The 16,602-nt window shown below is 37.6% G+C and overlaps 1 long non-coding RNA gene across 2 annotated transcripts in view; it reads left to right on the top strand.

Annotated features, from left to right (window-relative positions):
* The window catches only part of LOC103147145 (uncharacterized), a 77,275-nt gene that overhangs the window by 48,943 nt on the left and 11,730 nt on the right, over positions 1 to 16,602 (top strand). For both annotated transcript variants that reach the window (XR_001663820.1, XR_001663821.1), the window contains 2 exons: positions 13,073 to 13,245; positions 13,338 to 13,388. This is a non-coding gene — a long non-coding RNA (uncharacterized LOC103147145). The remainder of the gene's footprint in view (positions 1 to 13,072; positions 13,246 to 13,337; positions 13,389 to 16,602) is intronic.

Raw genomic sequence — 16,602 nt, 5'->3', positions numbered from 1 at the left:
AAGAGATAAAATTGGTGCATTTAGCTTAAAGGTGGGCTGCCAGTTTATAGCTAATACTGTAGGATGACTTCATCACCTACTTTCTCAAACAATTTGCATATAAACAAATGAAAAATCAGTTTAATTTGTTTCAGAACTTAAAACCTCAATATTTCCCATTGAGGCGACTGCTATCTTGCGAGCGGTCAGCTTGGCTTCACCTGATGGAGCTGAAAAAGACGGTTCCTCGACTACTCTTATTATTGGTTGGCAGCATTTTGACTCTCCAGTAGGAGCTATAAACATCTACAAAATAAAGGTCTCTTTCTTTAAAGTAATCTTAAAATCTTGATTTCTCTCGTTCTCATCAGCTCAGTATTGTGTCTTGACATGTCAGTTTTATGTATTATTATACACTAAATCAAAGTAAAAGCCAAAAGTCACTTCATCTCTGTCGTGGCAACTAACATCGATTTTTGTGCACACAAAGCAGAATTAGCTTTTACTTAAGTGAAACCACAAACTTTACTGTCCAGTCATAATTGCCTTTCTAAAATCTATTAGTGATTAAAAAATCACCAATTGGGACAGACATTAAATTCTTCCAAGTCTGGCAGAAGAAAATAACAAGCAGCCAAAAAATTAGGACTAAGACAAATAAATGTGTTGCACTGCAACACCAGTAGTTTTTAAACTGCCTGAATATTTTTTCCTGGACCAGAAAAGTAGAAATAAAAGATTAATACATAACAGTGACAAAAAGTTTCGATGTTCCCCCACAAAAAAAAAAAAAATCCTGCTTGTCGACATTTTAACCTCTCGACCTCTCTCTTTTGTTTGGACCTGATTGAAACGGCTAACAGAGCTGGATTAAACTTCTGCGACATTTTAAACGGTGATCACAGCGGGTCGTTGAGGCACGGCATTCAAGGTGGCCTTCAAGCTGCACTGTGATTTTGCTGATCAAACCTTTGAACTTAAAATTGGGTCCTCCTGGACTCCAACGCAGCAGGACTCATAATTCTTACCGATTTGGAATTGAAAAATACCTCCAATACTAATTAATGGCACAGCAGCTCCAGTTTGAAATTGTCTGGTTTGAACCTGCCAGCTGCAGAACTGCTGTTCTCTAATTGGTGGTTAATTAATTAAATATCCAGCGGATTAGAGGAATTATGGACAATTGTCCTTTAACAACCCTTAACGAGGTCTTGATTAGTGTCCTCAGCCATGCCCTGTGGCTAAAATGATCCTTCAATTAATGATGGAAAGCTCATGAAGAGAGAGCTTCACATGATTGGCAGCAGGAATGATGTTTTAGAGCTGTCACTTCAACCAGAGGAGAAGAGAGAAAAGTTGGAAGAGAGGCCAGAGGAAGGCCTGAGTCGAGTTACCAGGCTGGCTAGTTTTGACTCTTCCGATGGTTCAAGCAGGCGGTGGGGCCGCATGAAGGCCAGATATCAGGTTTTTACCAGACTTTAATGATTTACTGTCTAAACAAAGTCTATGTTGTCATATTCAAGCAATCAACAAAAGGCTCATTTATCTCTATTCAAACGTAACTACAGATTATGTTTGAATAAACTGAAATCGTGAGATAGAAATGAAGCTTTATCCTGACTTTACCTGGACCTTTACAGTCAGATCTAAACGTTTAGGATTTATGCGTTTAAATTCTTTAAAGGTCATGCAGTTTTCAAATTATTTCATTTGTCAATGTAAAAGCTCTGCAAACCATCCAGGCTCAGTGTGAAAAAGTAACTAACTTCCTCAAATGGCTGAAAAATGTACCACAGTATATGTGTTTGATATCAGTTGATATTGATAATTATTGATCAGATTTTTGTTTCAAATATCTGAAATACTGAAATACCAGATTGGTGACATGACCTTAAGTCTTTCATCCACAATTTTCACTCAAGTTGTTGTACTTCACTTGTCTTCCAGTATGATTTTTTATTTTTTATTTTTTCATTTATAAGCAGTTATGGGAGATTGTCACAAAACATTCAACTTTTCCCCCTCTAATGTTCTGTGTTTACGTACAAAGAGCTCTTAATGTTTTAAGTAGGGTGCTGGTTAGGTAGGTTTCCATCTACTGCATTTCTCCTGGTTCATTGGACAAATCCTCATGCAAACATTTATTTTACGGCTCACATTTGAGGTGGAAATGTTGCCATTGCTGCTTCACTGGATGGTTCACATCATGTTCTGTATTTCCAGCTCTGTCTGTGGCTCAGTAACTTTCTGCTTCATCATTGGCTGCTTTGTGATTGCTTTCATTTGTGCCTTTTTTTGGACTTTTGACATGAAAATGTTTCTGTTGCAAACTACAAACCAGAACATACCTGAAACAGAAAAGTTTCAAACAGAATCTATTATTTTCTTTCAAATATTTAGATATTGCCAAAATTAACAGCATCAACCTGGACTTTCAGCATTATAAAGAAACATGTTTTCTTTATTGTAACGTTTTGGACCCCAGATTTCATGACTCTTGACAGTGACAGGGACCCTGCACAAGCTGCATGGAGATAGGAAGGTGGCTGACATTTGCAGTGTTTTGGTGGAGGACATGGCCTTTTCTGCTCATTCCTCGTGGCCAATCACCCACACTGAAAGGAGAAGGGAAGATAAGGCCTTTTGTCTGGCCTGACAATGTCCCACTGATACTGCCACGGCTCGGCGTGTGAAACTGGGATGTGTGTGTTCCTTTCACTCCATCCAGGGAAGCCCTCTGAAGTCATCATTACAGCATCAGAGCCACCACATTACAGGATCACCCACACACGATTACAGAGCTGACACGCAGTTTAACACCCTGTCTGCTCCATCATGGAGGAGGGCAGCAGCAGCAGCAGCAGCAGCTGCAGCAGCAAAAATATAAAAATGCTGTTACAGTTTGAAGTATTAATATCTGGTTGTGCACCATTATCTACCACATGTTTTCCTTCCGCTCAACTTTAAATGAATATACTTGGATGCAACATCCTACTTCTTTAGCAATGACCTTTTGTTGCTTACCTTCCTTGTGGATATATTTAAAGACTTTCTGTATATCATCTGTAACATTTCTATATTAAAGATCCCATTTTATTGTTCTTATATAAGCCACAATCATCAAAATCAACCAGACAAACACATTTGAAATAAATCACTCTGCTTTTAGAGAATATTTATAACATATGTTTCACTTTTTTAGTTGAATTTACTGAAATAAATTGTTTGATTATAATTCATTGTGCATCTGAATTTCCTCTCTGTTTTTTTGTTTTTGTTCTAAACATCGCAAACATGACTGACTTCTTATAAATCATCTCCTCCACAGGAATCTAGATTTTGTTTGAAACCCCTATAAAAATACAGTAAAAACATCAAGTTACAGTCCTGCACAACTGGATGGAAAGATGTGAAAATGGAAGCGGCAAGGGATTTTCACGAAGTGTTGGGTTGGAAGGTGGGAAGCATTTATTAAAGACGACTCTATCCCCCAAAAAAGGGGGCAGCAGCCAAATGCGAAAGGGTTGATAATTTAGCCAAATTGTCAGCAGCACTTTGAGGTCGTGCCATCAGCAGCCGAACATCTTAAAGAAGATCTGCTGTAATATATGAAACCATCGTCATAATGTATCAAAATGGAACGACTGGGATGCCACTTAAAGTAGTGCTGGTGTAATTGGTGCTCAAAAGTCTTAATAGTATCATATATCTTGAGTTGGGCTTTTAAAAGGATCTAATGTGGGATCTCGCCTTCATCTTCTTCCCATCTTTTGCTCATAAACACACACCTGCACACACACATACACACACACACACACACACACACACACACACACACGGTAATGCATTCAAGCCATCATTTCATCTTGGAATTCCCAAGCGTTTGGGGCACCAAGAGCTATAATGATCTGCCATAAATGGCTCGGTTGGACTGCTAACTTGTGTAAATAGTGCAGGCAGAGACTAATGTACCGACTTGTAATAGTGGGAAATTACCTGCCTATTACTGTGAGATCCTCCAAGAGAGGAGGAGGAGCAGGAGGAGGAAGCAGAGGATAAAAGAAAAGTTGGAGATGGAGTGGGGGAAGAAATTGTGGTTAATTATGAAAATGACAGAACAAGCAAAAAGTGTTTAAAAAAAGTTTAGAGAAAAGGAAATATAGATATTGTGTGTGATTAAATTTTTTTTTATTTCCAAAATTGTGATCTGTTGTGACATATGTTAAATTACTGAAAGTCTATTAAACTGATTCTAAAATGTCATTAGGTAGATCCAAGACATATACTTTACAATAGTAAAGTAAATGTGTGAAACCACATTTTCAGTCTTGTTGTCTGGATTCGTTGGAGATGCAGTTTAATCTGTCATCACAATTTTAATCAGTTTCAAACATAAAAGGGTTTCCAAGATGTTTGCATTTTAAATGGGAAAGTCTTGTCACCAACAACAACCTCAAAATCAAATATGGCCTCCTTACATTCACAATTGGCTCATAGTAAAATAGCACTCTGTTTGCATTTTGACACTTTAATTATTAATAAAACATCCACAGTACAAGTTAGGAATCCAAACTCGTTCACCTCGTTATATATTGAAAATTCCTCATTGAATGTAATTTTATAAATGGCCATTTTTGTTGATCTTCTGAAGGAATCAACCAGAAAAATATTTAAAGTGGAAGAAATCCTTCATCAAAGCTCCATCCTGTTTTACTTCTGATGCTTGTTCGTTTTGATAGTTGTGTGTGAAGGAAATTCATCCTGTGAAGAACAGTTTCCAAACCTAATGTATGGATGAAAAAGGATGAATACATGCAAGATTTTATTTTATTTTTTTTTACAGAAGCCAGTAAACACTGCTTCAACAAACACAAAGGAGCGTTTCCTAGTACTTCGGCTAATTTGGGTCTCACTCTAAACACAATGGCACATCCAATAAACCTCCCTTTCAAATGGGAATGTTGTTGGTCGAAAGATTCAAGCTTTGTTTTTGTAGCATAATGTTTTGTCAAGCCTGCTTAAAAAAATTAATTGAAAATCTCCACAGAGTTGATTGTAATGCACCCTAATTTCCTTCAGCTATCGGTGGAGCATAAACAGGCAAACATTTCCATAATGTGTCCGTGTGAATAGACAGTTTAGATCGCTGTTTGTTAGCAATGTTTGTTTGCCTGCTTATTGTGTTCATGGAGACAAATACGAGGCATGTCTTTTTATGCAGCTTCTTCATTTCTTGTTAGTTGTTTGCCATTATGATAACAAGGATCCATTTGATGTTAGCGGGCCTTTTATCTTCAAATGAGCCATTTAAATGTCATTACTGTTGGGGCTGTGTGTCTGTGTGTGCATGTGTGTGATCATTACACTTACAAGGCCCATTCAAGTCTTGTCATTTTTTTTCTCCTTCCCCCTACAAGCTGAAATTAGTAGCATTCACTATGTGATGCTGTAACAGCGACAACATTCAGGTTGAAAGATGATTTCTCAGAAGTAAACTTCAGCTTTTGTCTGTTTCCCTTTCTGTGGTGGTTAAGAGAGAGAAATCAATAAGCCAGAGTATAATAACTCAAGAAATTGATCCTATTTAGCTGCATTTTTTTAAGTGGTAAGACATAAGTGGTTTCTGTATTCAGCAAACAGCTTTAATTACTTACAAAGAGTCTCCCAGCTAGTCAGATTTGATACTGAAACATATCAAATATTCTGTGATTCACATCAGAATATCTAAACGCATCATAACAAAAAAGTAAAAACGAGCAAAAAACTGAGAAAAGACTGAATATATACTGGTTTTTACTTTCTGACTGGTAAATTTTGCTTATTTTTCTAGCAAGTCTGACAAAGTATTCATCTTTTAATAACTAACCTTGTAAGTCTGATCACATTTAACCACATTTGACTTTTAGCAGACTTAAATGCATTCAAGTCTACATTTTATTAATTTATTAAGCTCAATCAAACACAGCAGGTTTTTTCGGAGAAAGACTGACCCAGATCCGGTTCTTGTGCTGCAATAGAATCAATTTTTCTACATGTATTATCCAAATGACCCCAAACTGGACTCCTTTCTTTTAGTGAAGCAAACCTACCAAACTCCTTTTCAGGTTTTAGCACACCACTTTCTTTCAACAACAACAAAATATTGTACTACTTTATTTTATAAACATATTTCATGTGTATATTGTCCCGCAAGTACTTTTGACTGCAGACTATAGATGTGGACTCACTTCTAGATTTTTGGCTGAATTTCTGACCCTCTCTCTGCTAAAGCTCTGCAGTGATTGGTGTAATATCTCCACATTACTATGATGTTAACTGATAGGATTTGGCTCGTTGTTGGCCTGTCTGAGTACGGATCATTTCTGGTGGTAGAAATAAGTAAAGATGTTATTGCTGCTAAATGATCCCAAAATTATCGCAGGAGCTCAAAAGTTTTGTTGCAGCCTTCCAGTACACGTTGACAAGTTGAGTTTGCAATTAAAAAACAGTTGAAAGAAAAGAAAGAGGCATGAAAATCTACAAACTGATGCTCCGAAAATGACTTGGATCAGACGATTTGTCCCGTATGAGGCATGTGGGTGTCTCTGTTTTTGTCTCAAACCAGAATTTACAAAGGAAATAAAACAAAGCTGAATGACATCCTTTCCCATAGGTGAAAAAACTACATCTCTTCATGTCTAGAAGCTCTAATTTGCACTTTCCAGTCAGGCCTGATTAGATGGTGTATTGCACTGTATCCAAGTTTTGGTCTTCATGTCTGTCGAGGTCTGCTGCATAAACCAAACCCTGTCTCTGTCTGTTTCCTGCAGTGGCAGACATGGAATAGGACAGCCCCTCTAGTGGACTACTAGTAAATTAGGAAATCTTTCCTGGCAGGCGGAGATGACAGGACACCGTCTTTGTGTCCGTTCTATGTAATTTGCTTGTTTTCCACTCTGCTATAGAGCTGGCGCACTGCAGGAGAGAGACGAGCCAAGGAGTGTGTCTCTTCCTTTCACTCTGCATATCTTCTTGTCTTCCTCTCTCATCCATCTTATGTGGATTTGTTCTCTCCCATTGTTGCCATTGTGTCCTCCAGCTCAGCTCCGTGGCCTCGGAGTTAAAAAGAAAATGATAGGCTGCAACCAACACAGGAAGAAAAGAGGAACGTCTAATGACTGTGACCTATAAAAACTATATCTAGGCTTGGTTTCATGTGTAAAAGCTGGAAACTGGGAGGAATCTAGATTTACTCATCATTGAAACAAATTCAGTTTCAGATTCAACTGATTTCATAGGCTATTTTTTCACCTCCTCTTTTCCCAGGTTCCTTGTCTTTTCTCTGTAGTAATTTATGTAGTTGTAGTTTTGAATTCTTTGTATATCTGAAGTACTTTTTAAGTCGCTGTAATGTAATTAGCCCCAAGAAAAGCTAATTTTTCCCACAATAATTACAAATGACACTTGGCACAAAATGTGCAGACAATATCCAAACTTACTAAATTAGGTTACAAATCCAAATGTAGAGCTGAATGAAAAAAATAAAAAAATACAAGAATATATGTAATACTCTTAAATGTTTCTCAGCTGTGTCAAAGTTTTGTTTTTTAACAGTTCTGGTTCCTGAAATTTCCAAAAAAAGAAAAAAATGAAAAAAAGACAGAAAAACATTACAAATTCACACAATTTTCCCCTCTCAATGTCCATTCAGATGTAATGTAAGCCTAAATGCACCATTTGTTTGAATGGTAAGAAGAGGGGACATTAGTAGCAGACTGAAGTGTGCATGCATGTATGTGTGTTTCAAGAGAACTTTGACAAACAGCTCTCGTTTATCATGGCGGTGCCGCGGCCTGTGTTCTCCCGTCTCTAAGGTAACGGCGGTCCTGGGCGCTCTCTTATTGGCTCAGCCGCCGAACACCCAGCAAGAGACAAAAGAGAAGGACCCCGGTGCTGGTAATTTCTTATCACCAAATCCCATTAGGCTCAGGGTTTTTCATTTTTTTATTAGCCTACACAAAAGTAAAGTGGAAATCAGCATACCCAGTCGGCTCAACCCCTACTGTGAGCCTGACTGGGTCTTCTAATAACATCACTCTACTCCAGCTTGTGCTGTACTAATAACAGAGAGACTTTTTTTAAGTGCATTATTAGACTGAAAATATAAAGCATGAAAAGCTTTTCACTTTTGTTTGAAAGTTTTCAGAAAAAAAATAATATAGTAGATAAATTTAATAGTCTTCATGTGCTTTCATTGATACTGTTAATTAATAATTAGCTTATTTGCACGGCATGCAGCAGTCCAATACTCGGGATCTAACTAACTGCATTACGTTCTCTACTTAGAAATGTGATCTGATAAAACGTCTAATAGTTCTGCTGAAAAAGCCAGACTTAGAGTAAAAACACCACAAATTTATAGTATTTACACAAAAAAGTTGAACATTTTAAAAAGTCTGCATCTTTTCACATTACAGAGGACCCCCACCTATTTGCAGGTTTTTCAGTGAACTGTGACTAAATTATTTTCATGTCTAAAATATTTTAAGGAATATGTATTGTGGAAGCTGAAATATCCAGGTAAAATGATACTCAACACGCTATTGGCTGCACCTGCAAAGCAGCCAATCAAGAAGGGACATTTATTTTCTTTGGTGCTGATTGGCTGTACCCCCAAAAGCGGGAAAAAGGAGGACTGTAGATATTAGTTTCTGTGGTAGAGCTAAGACTGTTTCCAGTGTTCGTATTAAAGCATGTTAAATTATATTTGGTGTTGGAACGATTAAATTAAGCAATCATAAGTCTTCTTACTGGTTGGTCTCAAGTATTCAGGAGTGGCTCTGGTCCCTAACCTCGGTGAGAATCAGGTCTTGAAGCACCAAAGGAGTGACAGGTAATAACACTCCCAGCCCCATGTTAACCCGGTCTCTTTTTTTATTGTCTCACAGTCAAGTTTGACTGTTTAAGCCTGAAGTGAGGCCTGCAGAACTTCACATGTTGTACTGGCCTCTTTTATAACCTGATTAAGGTTTTAATGCAACTGTGGTCGGCTATGCACTGCTGAGAAGGTTTACCACTGTTCCATGTTTGCTCCATTTCTGGGTAATGCTTCACTTTCCACACTGATAGATGTCAGAGCCTAAGTGATGTGATGCTTTTGGAGATCTCACCTCCTTCATCCTGTTAGACAGGCTCTATTTAAGTAATTTCTTGATTGTGCAGTCCTGGAAATACTCTGACTTGGGTCTGGATATCAAAAAAATGTGCCTTACTGTAGTTGCTTTTTGTATTTATCATTTCTAATTTTGTATAAGTGTTTGAAGAAATTGTGGCAAAAAAAAAAAGTAAAAAAAAAAGAAAAAAAAAACTAAAGGAAACCTCTGTATATTATCACTAAGATATTCCTTGAAATACAGAAAGAAGTAAAAATGAAAATGCACTTGAACTCATAAGTGACTTGTTGCTTAGAAAGTTCTCAGAAAAAATCCGTTTGGAAAACGGGGGAGAAATGGAACCAGCTGATGAATACCCATATACCAGCAGATTTCAGCTTATCAAGTCATAATTTCAGCTCTTAAATTCTTTCACCTGTCATCTTTCGCCCAAGCAGCTGTGTGCTTGTGGGACGGCCCGAAGCCGCACTGACACCTCTCAGCATACTGAAAGGGCCTGATATACCCAAGGCTGTAATCACCACAAAAGTGCAGTTGGTTGTGGTTATAATGTGTGTGTGATAACCACCCCATATGAAGGCAGATTGACAGACAAAAGGTCTAATCGCTCCTCAGCTGCAGCCGCCAAACACCTCAGAGGAAGTATTGACCCAAAAGCATCATAATCCCCTCCGCCTAACACTGGCAATTTCATGTAATACCTGTAATAACACGCATTCAGCTCAAAGTAGTCATCAAAAGAGCTCTGAGCATCTGATTTTGAGAGGTGAGCTGTTTGAATAAAAGGGGACCAAAGTGTATATCAATCTGTAATAACAACATTGTGGCCCTGACTCACATTTCCCCTAAGGAGTGTGTTTTTATCATGTTCACTTTGACTCTTTATGGCTTTTCCTCTTTTTAAATGGAAAAAAAGAAACATTTTTATGGTACAGAAAGCTGTGAACTTTTGAAGGGGCCTTTTGTATTATATGCTTATTTTTACATTGCGGTGAACTTTGCCACATTTAGTCACGTTACAACCATAAATGTCAGTGTATTTTTGAGAGACATCAGGGGAAAAATAAAGATCTGAAAAGTGAGGCAGGAGCTACATTCAGCCTTTCAGTCAATACTCTTCCTTTTCCTTTAGCTTCTAGCTTTGCTCATTTAGAGACTATAACTCTTACCTATTGCTCCTTGAATCTCAGTCAGATTAGATGTTGAGCGTTTTGTGAACATTGATGCCCAAGTCTTACTCCAGATTCTCAGATTTCTGCTAATCAATACATGTGATGTATTGATTGATTTAGCATCAAAATTGTACCAATATAGTTGATTTGTTGGTCATTGTCACTTTCATAAAAAAAGAAGCTGTTTAAAAGTCCTTTAATATATGAAGACTTACATATGTATAAAAGATAATGGTTGAAATTTCCAGCAGATTGATTCTGGTGTTGCTGCAAGAAGGTTCTGGGTTTGAATCCCAAGTTGCATTTGAATAATCCTCACGTTTTCTGCAACATTCTCCTTTTGGGAAAAGAAGCCCAAATAATTTTTAACATGCTTAGTGAAATGTACATTACTAACATCAGCTGATAGAGAGCTTATCAGGGCCTAGAATGACACCAGTAAAGTATGACAGATGTTGTTTTGTTTATTTGAAGACTTTTTAATTTCAAAACCTGTTAAGAACGAGGTAGTTATTTCATTTTATCCAGGCAACACAAGCTCTAAGAGTTAAAAAGCATTGAGTGACTCATACACTAAGAAAACATTTTATAAATTTACAGCTCTGGAAAAAAAATGAAGAGCCCACTTCTCTGAACCCCATTGAAAACCTCTTGGTTATTCCACCAAATTTAGATTTCTGAACTCTTCCTGAGTTAAAACATTAGTATTGCTGTTTATAAATTAATATAAACCTGTTTTCTTTGCATTATTTGATATCTATAAACTGTCTGAAAGCGCTGCGTCTTGTTCGTTATTTTGACCATTTCTCATTTTCTTCAAATAAATAAAAATTTTTGCTTGGAATTTCGGAGACATGTTGTCAGTAGTTCATAGAATAAAAGAACAATGTTCATTTCACTCAAATATATCCATACAGAAAGTAAAATGGTCTCTTAATTTTTTCCAGAGCTGTATATTCACACTTCAAGTTTCCTTTGCCAGGAAAACGACGTGAGGTTTTGCAGATCTGAGTTGATCAGCTGAACTGACTGCGGTTTCATATCTCCTAATGATTCCTGTGACGATCCGAAACTCAGACTTTGAAGAACCAGCGCGTTCAGTCCGGAGCGTGATCTAATCGAACGTAGAGGGGATGTTTGCATCACACGTACACGCTCACGCACCCGCCATCATTGTCATTATCATCACAGCCTCAATCATCCCTATCTGTATTCACTCTCACTTTTCAGCTTCTGATTTGGTATTCATGTCACAGAGATTAATCAACCTGCTCATCCCATCTGGTGTTGCACACTGATACACACTGTGTCCTCACACTTTACCTGCCTCTAGGTGTGTGTGTGGGTTGGGGTGGGGGGTTGGCACACAACTGACAGACAGCGAGAGAGGGCTCCGTCAACCCATCTGCATATCTGCATATTAACCGCGGACCGTCCCTTTAATTTCCTACAGCAGCTGATAACTGTCGCCTCCTCTTGGCCTCTTTGTTGCTCCCATACCAAATTCATGTGTGTGTGTGTGTGTGTGTGTGTGTGTGTGTGTGTTTGAGGAAAAGGCAGAAACAAAAAACCCTGTGTTGCCTTTCTTTCTGCTTCACACACATGTTTTTAGTGTTTACTCAAGTTGTTCATTTGTAGATTTTTAAAAGAAAGCATGTTTTATAGAAGAGAATAATAAAAATGAAAAAGGTGATTCACAGTACATGTTTGTAACACGTCCCCACTTAGACATCTGAAGATTTAAAATCTTCTCATAGTCTTCAGTAAGGAAATGTGACTTATTGTCTCTGTAGCTTCATTGTTAAAGCAGATCTTTGATAGGATTTTGAGTTAGTTTTGATCAGTGAAAATATAAATCTGAACTAAACGGTGATCTTCATTTCTAAGTAGAGGTTGACTTTATGCATGGAGACATATAATCATCTTTGTTTTGCGTCATATTTAACATCAATTATAATGGCCTCTTTTCACACAGTGTAAATATGTGGCCTTGAGGGATGAAGTGTGTGAACCGATTCACTGCGAATGTATGGAGGTGAATGTCGATCTCATTATTCCAGAGGATGAAGGCAGAGACAGCAGAAGAAAAGCAGCACAGGCTCAGAGTTTCTCTGCTCCTGTAGTTAGTAGGTAAAAGGAGTTTGAGTCGAATTGAGACGTTCATAAAGGAAAGTATAATTTAACAGCTGCAGCTCTTGAATGAATAGACCTTTTCTCGAGCTTCACCTTTGAACCCTTTCAAGTTTTTGTTGAGGTTTAACTGCTCTTACAAAGTTGGGCTGAACTGGAGATGATTGGATGCTTACTGATGCCTTGAAAATGTAGTTAATTAGGAAGCAAAGAAGAAGAGCAACGTACATCATTTCTTAAACGCTCAAAATGATTTTTATTGCTAAGTTCATGATGCAGGAAGAAATATCCAAGCTGGTTTCTTCAGATTTTCATCTTTAGGCTGCTTGTGATCTGCTTTGCAACTTGAGACATTTCACCTGTCAGATCGACTGATGTTTAATTTTTGTTTTTCAGAGAAAACATCAAATTATGTCAGATGCATTTTCTGAAAATGTGAGAAATATTGTTTTTATTTGACAGAGTGAAAGATTTAGGTAGAGATGTAGAAAAGATTTGTGTTTTGGGGATTTTATTTTCTTAAAATTATACTTAGATTCTCTGTCAAAGTGAAAGAATGTTATAGACATCTCATCAGTGCAGTTTGACAGCATGTGCTACCACATGGAATGACGTGTGTGTGTGTGTGTGTATGTTTAGTTCAGGAGTGATGGGATGATGATGGTTGGTCTTCATGTTGGAGAGACAGACTGATGGACAGAGCTTCTTCTTCTTCTCTTATCCTGATCATCTGTCCACGTTGACTGATCGAGTTGTTCTGCAGCTTTCATCCTGCACCTTCCCATTCCTCTGTCACACATAAGAAGAACAAGGTTTGTTTTAGGCTTATATAGAAAAAAAACAAAACATTATTTTGTTCCGAAAAAGTCTTTGCCTTCTTACAGATTTGTGCTTTTTGCTCTAGTTACACCAAGACATCCTGAAGCTGATAATCTCACCACCACCATGTTTGACGGTCAGTATGTTGTTTTTTTGAAACGCTATACTTGTTTTACGCCAGACACAACAAGACGTTAACTTTCCCAATATTTTCCCAGGAGTCTTGGAGATAAATCTGATTTAGAAAGTCAGTGTTTTGTTCTTGTTGATGGAGATGGAGAGACTGGTTTTTGCCCAGTCTCTCCATCTTATTGTTGAATCAGTGAATTTGTTTCTCATTTGTTGTTGGAAATTATTTATTGGGGCATAATGAGTTGCTATTGGACAAGTGTTAGCCTGCTTTGTGCTGTCAGGTGGGTTCTATGTAACATATGTTCTTTCTATATGTCTGGTAATGAGGAGGCCTGAGTGTGTTTGTTGTAACTGAACCCAGCTATCAAAAAAGGGGGTTATTCACATTTAATTCAACAACGTGAAAATAGCTTGTTGTACTTATTCTGGTTATCCTGTTAGAATCAGATCTATTTGATGATCTACAACATACGTACTAGTTCTGTTGGCAGATTATTTCACTTAGAACATTGGAGAAATGTCTTATGAGTGAAATAATCTGCCAGTAGAATAAGTATTAAGGAATTATTTACTTAAAATAAGCTCCTATGTTTTACTGAAAAGTTTCTAGCAAGTTAGTTTTGTCATTTCAAGTGCACCAAGATATTTCCACATACCTGGCAGTGTTATTTCATTCTCAAATATAACATCAATAGTCATATGGATGGAAATTTTAGGTCTTTATTCCCAACCCAGTTTCCGTTTTACTACTTCCCTTTATGCCCAATACAAACTCTGCAGTCCTTTCACTTCCTTTAACCTCTTATCTCCTCTTGTCGTCCTCCTGTCTTGCTCTTGAACTCTCCATTACCGTCTTGTAACTCGTTTTATCTCATCACCCAAAGCAAGCCCTTCATCTTATTGCCCAGCTGTTGCGATCTGCTTCTTTCTTCATTGTGATGTGGGTCAGCGGGTCAGCCGGGGGGCTTGTCATTAGCTGGGACTGTGCATTTGTTCTGATCACAGGTGTAGACAAGATAATAGGAGTCTTTAGTGATCAGTGTGAGGATGCTGGAGGATTGGAAAGTGAAAATATGAAGGTGTGAGGAGAGTAGTACACTTTCAGAGGAACATCATAAAATAGAGTAAAAAAATAGTAAACTGTTTAAAATAAATTAAAATTCACAAAAAACAAATTGATTTGAATAATTTTATGAAGTATTTTTGTCCAGGTTCAATGAAAACACCTCATTTAGACGTAACTATTCCAACTCAATATGTATTTCTGTTTCTGTGCTGCTACTGTTCTTTACTGATGACCTTTTTTCTGCCTCATGACGTCAGGCTTCGACTTTCTGATGCTTCTGTGCTGAACAGCTGTTCTCTTTCTCTTCATCTCCCAGAGAAACAATAGCAGCTAATGTCAGACTGCTGATGCTGAATCCAGAGATGTCCACCAGCCTCTTTACCTACTCCACACTGTTCTCCCCTGCATGTTGAGAAAAAAAAAAGTGAACCAAACAGATGATGGGAAATGGTTGCATTGAGGATGTTTTAGTGCAGAAGCAGATTGTGGAGAGTTCTGTTTTTTTCTGAGTGTTGAACCTCTGTGGGTTGACTCAGTGGCTCCTTTTGTGTTTGCTAGTAATGAGAGCTGCAAAGTATGCTGCTGTTTTGTTTTTCTGTACATGTGTTCATTTGTGTTTGGTCACTACTGTTTGTTCAGCTTTGAGGTTGCCTCTTTGCACCCAGGAGACGAGTAGAGTAGTTTTGTGTGTATTTCTGCCTGGGGGGAAGGACCTAATTTAAACAGCTAGAGTTGGTTGAATTGAACATGTTGAGCTCATGTAAGAAGTGACACATAAATGACTTTTGCAGTCATTCATGTTTTTTTTAAGCTTTTCTTCAGCTTTCTAACAGTCTTAAGTGACAAACAGGCATCTGTTCAGCAGAATGGTTGGCATAGTCAGTAAAGTGTTGTGCTCTGAATCTGGTGATTGTGGGTTCAAACCCTGGTTGTGGTAACCTTCAAATGCAATGTCTGAGTCAGTGTAAAAATGTGCCACGTCAAGGTGGAGACAGAATGCCAGGGGAGTGGGAATGTGTCCATCCCCATGTTTACAGAGAGGAAAGACCATAAGATTGACCAATGTACCATGACTAAAATAGGAAGGCATCCTGTGCCATTTGGCACTGAAATTTTTATTAAAAAGAAAGTTTCTACTTCAAAATTAAGAGGCATAGATTAACGTGTGGCCTACAGGTTATGGCATCAGACATCAAGTATGAAGGTCAAGGGTTCAAATCCTAGAAAGGATTTTTCATTTTCTCGGTTTTCATGAAAAAATCCCAGAAAATGAAAAATCGGCAGTATCACCAAAAAACTTTGAATCAGTGCATGGAAAGGATGTCTATTTTGTCAGCATCTTTCAGTCAATATTGACAGCAGAAAAGATAAATGCAGCATGAGAAACTTCTAAAGCGTGGAAGGTTGTGTGGTCCACAGGTCATGGCCTCAGCCCTCAGGTACAAAAGATGTTGGTTCAAATCCTGATCTTGGTCAGTATAATTCGTACTTAATGGATTTTTACATTAAAACACACTAAGTTCATCATAATGAGTCAATTAAGATTACAGGTTCAGAAAAACATGATTTCTGCTTAAATATGTTTTTTTTTTTAATCAATCTATTTTTACTCCAGGAATGCACCGATTTCAAAGTTTTTTGCTGATACTGCCAATATTCCAAAAACAAGAAAACAGGAATATCGGCAGTATCAGCAAAAAACTTTGAAATCGGTGCATTCCTGGAGTACAAATGCACCGATTTCAAAGGTTTTTGCTGATACTGCCAATTTTTCATTTTCTCTGTTTTTAATGTAAAAAAAACAGCAGAATGAAATATTGGTAGTATCAGCAAAAAACTTTGAAATCGGTGCATTCCTGGAGTAAAAATAGATTGATAAAAAAACAACATATTTAAGCAAAGATCATGTTTTTCTGAACACATTGCCTGATTTTTAAGAACTTTGTGTGTTTTAATCTAAAATCCCAATAAATACCAATTATTTACAGACCAAGCTCAGGATTTGAACCCACATCTTTTGTACTTGAGGTCTGATGCCATAACCTGTGGACCACACCACCTTCCACACTTCAGAAGTTTCTTGTGGCACATTTATCTTTTCTGCTGTCAATGGTGACAAAGATGCTGACAAAATAGACATCCTTTCCATGCA

The sequence above is a fragment of the Poecilia formosa genome, unplaced genomic scaffold (genome assembly GCF_000485575.1).
Source record: "Poecilia formosa unplaced genomic scaffold, Poecilia_formosa-5.1.2 Scaffold174, whole genome shotgun sequence".
NCBI classification, from domain to species: domain Eukaryota; kingdom Metazoa; phylum Chordata; class Actinopteri; order Cyprinodontiformes; family Poeciliidae; genus Poecilia; species Poecilia formosa.
This window is presented reverse-complemented; position numbering and strand designations above follow the sequence as displayed.